This window comes from Excalfactoria chinensis, chromosome 1 (assembly GCF_039878825.1).
Source record: "Excalfactoria chinensis isolate bCotChi1 chromosome 1, bCotChi1.hap2, whole genome shotgun sequence".
Classification (NCBI taxonomy): Eukaryota; Metazoa; Chordata; class Aves; order Galliformes; family Phasianidae; genus Excalfactoria; species Excalfactoria chinensis.
This window is the reverse complement of record NC_092825.1, coordinates 67,601,619-67,610,843: the sequence shown is the minus strand read 5'-3', so window position 1 is coordinate 67,610,843 and position 9,225 is coordinate 67,601,619.

Here is a 9,225-nt window from a genome sequence, read left to right as displayed (position 1 = left end):
AGCTGGGCAATGATTACATGCATGAAGCTGAAGAAGAGTAAGTGCCAGATTCTGCATCTGAGAAGGGGCAACCCTAGCTATACATACAGGATGAGACACTGGAGAGCAACCCTACTGAAAGGTATTTGGGTGTCCTGGTCAGCATAAAGTTGGACATTATTCAACAGTGTTCTCAAGCAGCCAGGAAGGCCAACTGCATCCTAGAGTGCATCAAGCATGGCATTGCTAGCCAGGAAAAGGAAGTAATTGTTCTGCTCTACACTGCACGGATACAGACTCACCTTGAGTACTGTGTGCTGTTTTGATTGCCACAGTACAGAAAGGACATAAAACTATTAGACATTGTCCAAGAGAGGGCTACAAAGACAGTGAAGGGCATGGAGGGGAAGACTGGAGGGGAGGAGCTGAGTTCCCCTCGGTTTGTTGGGCCTAGAGCAGAGGAGCTGAGGGGTGGCTGCAGCTACTAACAGGGAGTGGAGGGGCAGAGCTGAGCTCTGCTCTGTGTGACAGCAACAGGGCCCAAGGGAATGGCATGGAGCTGTGTCAGGGGAGGGGCAACCGGGGGTGAGGGAAAGGGTCTGCATCACAAGGTGGTGGGCATGGAACAGCCTTTTCAAAGAGGTGATCATGACATTGAGCTTGCCAGAATTCCAGAAGCACCTGGACAGTGCATTCAGACACATGGTCTGATATTTGGGTATTGCTGTGCGGAGCCAGGTGTTGGACTCAGTGATCCTTTCAGGTCTCTCCCAACTTGTGATATTCTATGATTCTATTCCATCTGCAGCAGAGAACACATTTAGACAGAAATCTGAAATGTGGGAGATACAACTTCAGAGCTGCTACGTTTGCTAAAAACTGAACAATTTGATGAGCCATTAAAGAATGAAGACAGCGCAGGAGACTAAAAGACCTATCACCTGCTTTTTAAATGCAAACTGAGTATGCTCTTATTTATTTTTTTTTTAATTCTTCTTACAAATAAGCCAACATTTCATTTGAAGGCAAAGTTATTCTTAGAAAGTAATGGCAAGTATAAGCCACAGATTTAACATAAACTACTTGCTTTCAAATGTATTTGGATACCATTATCATTGCATGCAGCTGTTAGGTTGAACAGCTATAATTGAGGGGTAAATTTGGCCTGTTCTCTAAAATCAGGCTAAAATGATAGCTAGAGCCATATTAAGTGTAGATTTTGTTTTGTTTTGTTATATTTTTCTTCCCTAAAGCATCAAAACCATTAGTTTCATAGCTTAAATCTCTCCCTGAAAATGCACTTTAAAATCTGATACTAAACAGCCCAGCTATAGTCCCAATGCAAAATACAGTACTACAGATGACACACTGGGAAAAATAAAACAAAATTAACATACCAGTGTTTGCGGCTGGACCACTATACCATTACTGGCATTTTGCTTATGTAGTGATTCCATTGGTGTTTTGCATTACACGGCGAAACCATAGGTTCCCCTTCTAAGAAAAGAATAGCTTAATGTGCCAAATGGTACATCTGGAGAGAAGTACTGCCAGTCTGCAATGCCAAGAAAAAAAAAAAAAAAAAGAAAAAAAAAAAAAGAAAAAAGAAAGAAAGAAAAAGGAGGAAGAAGAAGAAAAAATGATGAAACTGATGCCTACTGACTATGTTTCTAAATGATGATGCCCCTCGCAAAATTCCTATTGAGAATCATGTACTGGTAATGTATTGTCCAACGCTTCCAGGCTAGAAGGCATCTTTAATCCATTATTCTATGGCTTTTTGGTAGTTGTTTATATAGCAAATCCTGTAGCTGCAGGGGAGATAAGCATGGTTTGGTGAGATAACATTAATTATTACTGCTTTGATTTAGCTTTTTAATTAAAATATTCTGTTGCCTTCCACTGTCAGTGATACTGTCAGGCACAGAATTTGTTTGATCTGAGCAATGTAAAATGAAGTCTTGCTTTACTAGTGCGAATTCTGTGTCATATGGTATTTAAGGTTCAGCATATATATCAGAGAAAACAGAAATAGAAAAGACTGACTAGATCATATGTGGTTGATTATAATATACCTCTCTGAAGTACATTACGCTACTACTGTATGAGACAACTCTTCCAAGCAGAGAATTCTGCTCATCTCTGGAAGGTTACTGCATGAATCAGGCTGTTGCTAGACATGAAATTCCTGCAAGGGGGCCTCTGCAAGGCCTGCAGGCTCTGTCTGCAACTCCAAATGCAAAATACAACCCATCTCAGGAAAAGTAATATAACGTATGTTGTAGGAGATGCTAATGCAATAAGGTACAGGAGTAACTCATGTAGACAAAGGACATCACCAAACATCTGTTCCAGCAGACAAGTAAGGGATACAAAGGCTCCTTGGAGCAAAACTGCGCTACTAAATCTGTGCCAAACCATCTGAGAACACAACTGTACAAATTTTTTGGTAGCTGCAGAAGCCAAAGCAACTCTCTGGTTTTGAGGTTTGTAACAGCTCCTGCATTACAAAAGGCAGTCCAAAGAATACGTATGATTTGTTTCCAGTAAAGGTGAGTGACTTTCCAACTGAATACCTCCCTGATTTGATGATTCTAGGCATGTTTTCTAGAGTTTTTGGAAAGAGATCTACATTATAGATCTCTGATCAAATGTTCCCAAAAATGTTGCTGTAAAGTGATTTGTAACCAGTCTGAAACAGTCTGTGGGCCATATCAAATACTCAGTGGAGAAAAGATGATGCCACCTTTCAAGGATTATTTTACCCCACAAAACTTCAGACAGTGAGCTGAGATGGCTGAGACAGACTCCTTAATCCAGTAACAGGAATGCTCCAGGGATTACAGGTCAGTGTGTGTCACAGTGTAGACATATCACAGCTGGAATATTAAAAATCTGTAAAACATAATGGGTCACTATTGCTAGCTTGCATTGCAGGGTTATGGCTGTAAGGGGGAGGTAACATGTACCTTTCAGCATTACATCACTTGCAGGCTATCATTATGCTGAGAAATTTCTTATCAGTTAGAACTAAGATATCGATAGAGACAGCTTGGTCAAGATGCTGACTGCGAATGTCACGTATGCTTCCACATCAATGGCTTCACTGACAGTTTGTTTTCATGCAATTGTGCTACAGATGTCCCTGCATTTCTGCTGGATAGATATACTAGTCCAGTCTTGTGCTAGACGATTACAAATTCCCATATTTATTAATAAATATTTAAAATTAGAATGAACCCAATGCTGACCTTTTAAAGAGTCTCCGTCATCATCTTCCCTACATGGACATGTAGCCAACCAAGTAGGAAGCTCCCACATTTCATTAAATGAATAGTGAGGATTTCTTTGAGATTCACTGGTGCTCCCTGTATTTGGAAGCACCTCAACACAAACATACTATGCATATTCAAAGTAAGACAAAGTTGGAAAATAAAGTCTAGTTTGGGAAATGACTGCTACTTACTCACCTGTCCTCAAAATATAGTGATTTTTTTTTTCCATTTTAGACACCAGATCCATTATTTTACCAAAGATCAGAAACTTTAACATTCCAATTCGTCATTCTTAGGATCACTCCTTAGTTGCTTTCTGAAGGAACACATTAGAAAATTGATCTTACCTAAGCTATTTCCCTTCTCTAAAGAATATTAATGGAATTTGAATAAAGAATTCAAAGTAGCATGTATGTCTACATGTGGATGACATTGTGCTTGTGTTCAGTCAGATGCAATCTACTAAACACTTTGAAACACTTTGGAAGATTGGTATGTACAGAGCCTAATGACATTTATTTTGTGTTTCTGTGCTTTGTTTTATTGAACAATGAGCTCTGAAGTTTTTCCAGTGGCATTAAACGCGCATCTCTTACTTTTGTGTCAGACACAAGGTTAGTAAGTACAGCTCTCACAACATACATTGTGAATTTTTGCTTTACTTGCATGCAGTGAAAACTATTTTTGAGGAAAAAGAATGTAATAGAAGAACGAAGTTCACAGTGAAAATAGATGTGGCGTGGTTTTATCCTATGATAATGTAACAGTTCCTTAATATTTAACTTTTATAATAACAGCTAAATTAGATACATGCATTCAGAGACAAACTCTTCCAGGCCTTGTCGTTTTACAGATGGTGGATGTAGAGATTAAGTGACTGGCTGAAAGTAACACAGGAAGTCTGTGGCAAAGTCAAAAACAGATCCAAGGACTCCTGATTCCTATCCAGTGACTGAATCACAAGATTACCATGTCTTCCAACATTGTATTGTCATTTTTTACCTGTATATACTGTCTGACTTCAACATACTCTGTTGTTCCCATAGAATCACAGAATCACAGAATTATCAAGGTTGGAAAAGATCTAAAAGATCATCCAGTCCAACCATCACCAATACTTCTCAGCTAAATCACATCCATCAACACAACATCCAAACATTTCTTGAACATCCCCATGGTCGGTGACTCCACCACCTCCCTGGGCAGTGCATTCCAGTGCCTGACTACCCTTCCCGAGAAGTAGTACTTCCTAATGTCCAGCCTGAATCTCCCCTGGCGCAGCTTGAAACCATTGCCTCTAGTTCTATCACTGTCTACACGAGAGAAGAGGCTGACCCCCAGCTCACCACAACCTCCCTTCAGGAAGTTATAGAAAGCTATAAGGTCTCCCCTGAGCCTCCTCTTCTCCAGGCTGAACAATCCCAGCTCCCTCAGCTGCTCCTCATAAGGCCTGTGCTCCAGACCCCTCCTCCCAAATCTGGATGGAGGTCCAAGAGCCCCTTCAACCACAGTTTGTAAGATACATGACACTGTTAGCCCATTTCTTGCCTGTTCTAAGAACCTGCCTCACAATCCATTTGCTAAACCTGCAAATCTGTGGCTTTGAAGAGCTCCCTGATGCAATTTGTCCAGAACTTCAAAGCACACACCAGAAATAAAATTCAGGAATTCCCTACAATTTTATTTTGGTGCTGATCACCAGTAATCAGTTCCCTGCACCTCGGTTCCAACATATCTTTTGTTTTCAGTACTAATAGTAATTTCAGTTCCCTTCCCACTTTGGCCAATTCTCACAGATAAGTGAGGAAGCAATGCAATGACAGTGACAGCTCTTAAGGCAAGAGGATTATCATTAAAGGGAATTAGCTCAGAGTGGTCAATATTTTAGTCACGTCTTCCACTATCATGGCATTTGTCACATATTCTCTACATAGACATAGAAATGGCAACAAAACATTAAGTATAAGCTACTAAATTAGTCCAAGGGTTTCCATTCTGACTAAACAGAGTACCTTACTTGCGCTACTCATTAACTTAGTTGTCCAGACAACTAGAAACAGAAACAGAAACAGAAACAGGACTATGCTCATATGAACAGCCATGAAGTGGAAACAAACAGATCTAGTATGGAGAATCATACTGAAAATTTGATCAGAAATCCCTGGAAGGCACTCTGTCATTGTCTCATTACCCTCCTATTCTACCCCATATCTGACAATTTATTGACAGTTTACTTATGTGTATTACCCTTGGGTATGCTAGGCAATCCATGCACACTGAAGCTCAGTGTGCAGCAATCTCCAAAACAATACACTCCTAAATTCTAGAACCTCATGATGTTCTCAAGCAATGATTAAACCAGAAGGGATAAGATGCAGAGTATTTCTAGGGGGGTCCAAGAAGGCATTCATTCAGACAGATTTGTAATCCCATTGGCACTGTTACCTCAACAATAAGCCAAAATTTATTTTTTATTGTTTATTTTAACAGAGTGATAGGAGATACTGGGACAGTAGCGAATGAAACAGGAAGTATCTGTTTGGCATTCAGTTCCTGATAGTTGCTAATGTTGGGGGTTGGAAGTTTAGTCTGCAATTTGTCTTAGGTGGGGAGAGAAGAGGGATAATAAAAGGAATACGAGGAGATGTGTGACTGATGTGGAAGAGCTTTTGGGGTCCGGCATTTGCAGACTGGTCAGTGTGTGGGACACACAAGGAGAAGTAGCTACACAATCCTCCTCCCATCTCTAGCACATTTTTTCACAGCAACAAATAGTCCTTGGCATGACTCATGTTTCCAGCTTGAATAAATCCTCCTCTATTCCCCCCTTGATCCCTCAGAAGGCATTCGTTTACTACTTTAAAAATATCAGGTCACACTATCTCAGCTGCATTATAAACAAAGACAAACAAAACAACCCAAAACAGTTTTGTGTGTGTGGAACAAGAACAAAACACTTCAAACCCAAAGAAGTTTCCAATAAGTCACTCATTGAAATTCAGGAAGAAAAAACCCCAAAGGGTAAAAATACCCCCACGTATCCAAGTTCTCTGAGGCCATTTCTTTCCCTCATCTGTGTTCCATCATCTTCTTCCTTATCCAAAAAAGCTGTGGTGTCCGTGGGAGTATGAAAAAACATTGGTGTGACCACCAAAAGGAACTCTCTGTCTGGCAGCACAAAGCCACGCGTTATCCTGTCTCCAGGAACTCAGCCTTGCTTCAACAATCATAAATATTCTCTGATGAAAAAGCAAAAGGTAATCATTCATCGAGACTGAATAATACCTTCAAACCTTGAAAAACACACTGGGATGTGTGCTCTGTCATCAGGCAGAACGTAAGTGCTATGGGAAGCAACTTGTGATTGGCCTCATGTGGGGATTACGGCCTGCAGGACACCCAGAGCTATCCATCTCTGACATGGGGTTATCGAGGCTGGAAAGGGTTTTGCCCTTTCAAAGGCCACAATCCACCCTGTGGTCATTAAGTTTATCTGAGGGCAGTATGAATCTTTCAAACTTCCTGACTCCCTCATATGGTAGAATATTTCCCATTTATTTTGCTTGTCAGCCCCATCCCATCTTGAATTTTTAACAGCAGCCCATCTTCACATTACATAAACGTCACTAGGCTTAAGTCCTCATAATTCTGCAAATTATGTATTAGCAAGAGCGATCAGCCTTGACTACATCACTAAATGTGGACACTTGAACACTGAAGAAAACACCTAAGAACAGGCTGACTAACAATAGCTAACCCATGCTATTAAATTGTACGCAGAAAGCAAGGTCAATCTTGTAGATACACATTGCCTTTGAAAGTTTACAACATTTTACAAAACATTTATGTACATGTTTTTGAAAGAGAGAGAAAAAAAGACTCATTACAATTTTGATGCATAAATATTCTCCTTGTGTGAGCAGATCCACGTGATCTGTAATGTACGTCATAGTCTTACAAAAATTGTTCTTGAGGAGATTATCTTTACAACTTCCTTTCATTTAGACAGGGAAATAATAGAGATCTAAATGTAAATCACTCTCCTCTATTGGCCTCTATTTCCATCTCCCAGGAAAGAAGTTAATATATTTACAATGAATAAATAGTAACTTTACGCTTACCTATATGCATTCCCCTTTTATGTTAATCTTTTACATTAAATGTGATGTTGGCACTCAAGGTAGAAACAGGTAATAAAACTGACCTGGTTATTAGTCAGTGTAGTTTCAGAACTATATTCGCATTTCTTCCTTGGAGAATGTAACTGATTATTGACATAATGGAGGCCAAGCATGCATTTATGGTGCATGATATCATTGTGTGGCTAATAGAGGGAGTTTACTTATTTCACAGATGACTGCCACAAGAGAATGTAATTGCTCAATAATGTGTCGATGTACCCATGGGAAGGATTTAAGTCATCTGAAACCTGTATTGGTACCTTGCCAGGGTCCCCAGCAGTACATCAAACTTGCACAAAATGGAGGAACTGTGGCCATTTTCCACAGTAAAGACAAACAGAACAAGAGAGGAAGTCAGGAAAAACAAAAAAGGCACTCAAAATCAACAAGTTGGTTAGACTTTCTATTGTCATGAAGAACGTAAGGGCTTAGTGCTAAAAAGAAAAAAAAAAAAATCTTCTTCCTTCCTAAGTTTCTGTTTTAAAAACAAAGAAAGATTTAAAATAAAGTTGTTGTGCTGTTGTTGTTTGTAATAGGGGACTGAGATGCTTTGTGTATTAAAAGGTAGCCTGAAGCTCTTAGAAAATATAAATGTCTCCTCGTGGAAACTGAATATGACGTGCTGCTCTAAGGAAAAAGAAAGAAAAAAAAAATATTTATCAGAAAACTGAGTATAACTAGAATTGAGAAAAAATGTTACCCAGCTCTAAGAGTAACAAATTTTTAAGAGGAGAAGTACAGAGCATGTTCTGCATCAGCGAAAAATTATCTCAGTAACAAGGGCTTTAAACCAGATAATGCACTTGACTGAGAAACTATTTATTGGAAGCAACATCTTTAAAACATCTGTATCATGTTATTTTTTCATGTATCAAGTTAAAATGGAACATCTGATTAAGCATCAGTGAGAAAAAAAAAATTAAAAGTAACAGAGCCACACAGCAAAACCCAAACAATAAAACAAAGCAAAACAGACAAAGCAGAGTTCTGAGGTCACTGAATACTGCAAATCAAGCAGCATAATACAAGATCAAGTCAATAAACAGAAATATTTTCTACTTCTCAAGGTCATACGGTGAGAATCAGCTTGCTGAATGCCAAGAGAAGGGTAATCAAATGATTTAAGTTCAGGTATATTCACCCAATATTTTGTATGCTACGTTCTTGATACGAACTTAATCTTTGGACACATTGAGAACCATTTCACGCCAATGGAAATTGCAGCTCTCTTCACTGAGGCCTATATTAACACAAAGAAACCCTGAGTTTGTAACAAAGAATGATCCAGACAGCCCTCATTGGCCAGGGAAAAACTGGAAGTTAAAGCTTCTCTCAGTTTTTCACTGGAAAATTATTCCTACATTTTCAAAGTGGGTTATGGGAAGTTTTCTTCACACCATTGTATAATGACAGTGGTCAGAGGATCTTGCTCATTCTGAGCATAAAATGGTTCAAACCTCAGCCCCTATGTCAAATGATCTGATTTGATGAGATGCATCACAATAGGGCCTAAATGTAACCTATTGCACTAAAATAAAACGACTTCTTACACTATTTCAGCTAATTTCAGGTTAGTTTTTCCAATGGGTCCTTTCCTTACAGCCCCCAGTCTATCCTCCCTCTCTCTTTTCCTGATCTGATTCTTTTCATTTTCAAATGTGATTTAGAAATCTACCCAATGGCAGGTGGGTGGAGGTACTTCACATACTATGTTTGTAGCCTAGTAGTTACATGTATGCAACTCTTTTGGTTGCCCGCAGGAATTTCCACGGTGGTGTAAACAGGTAGAT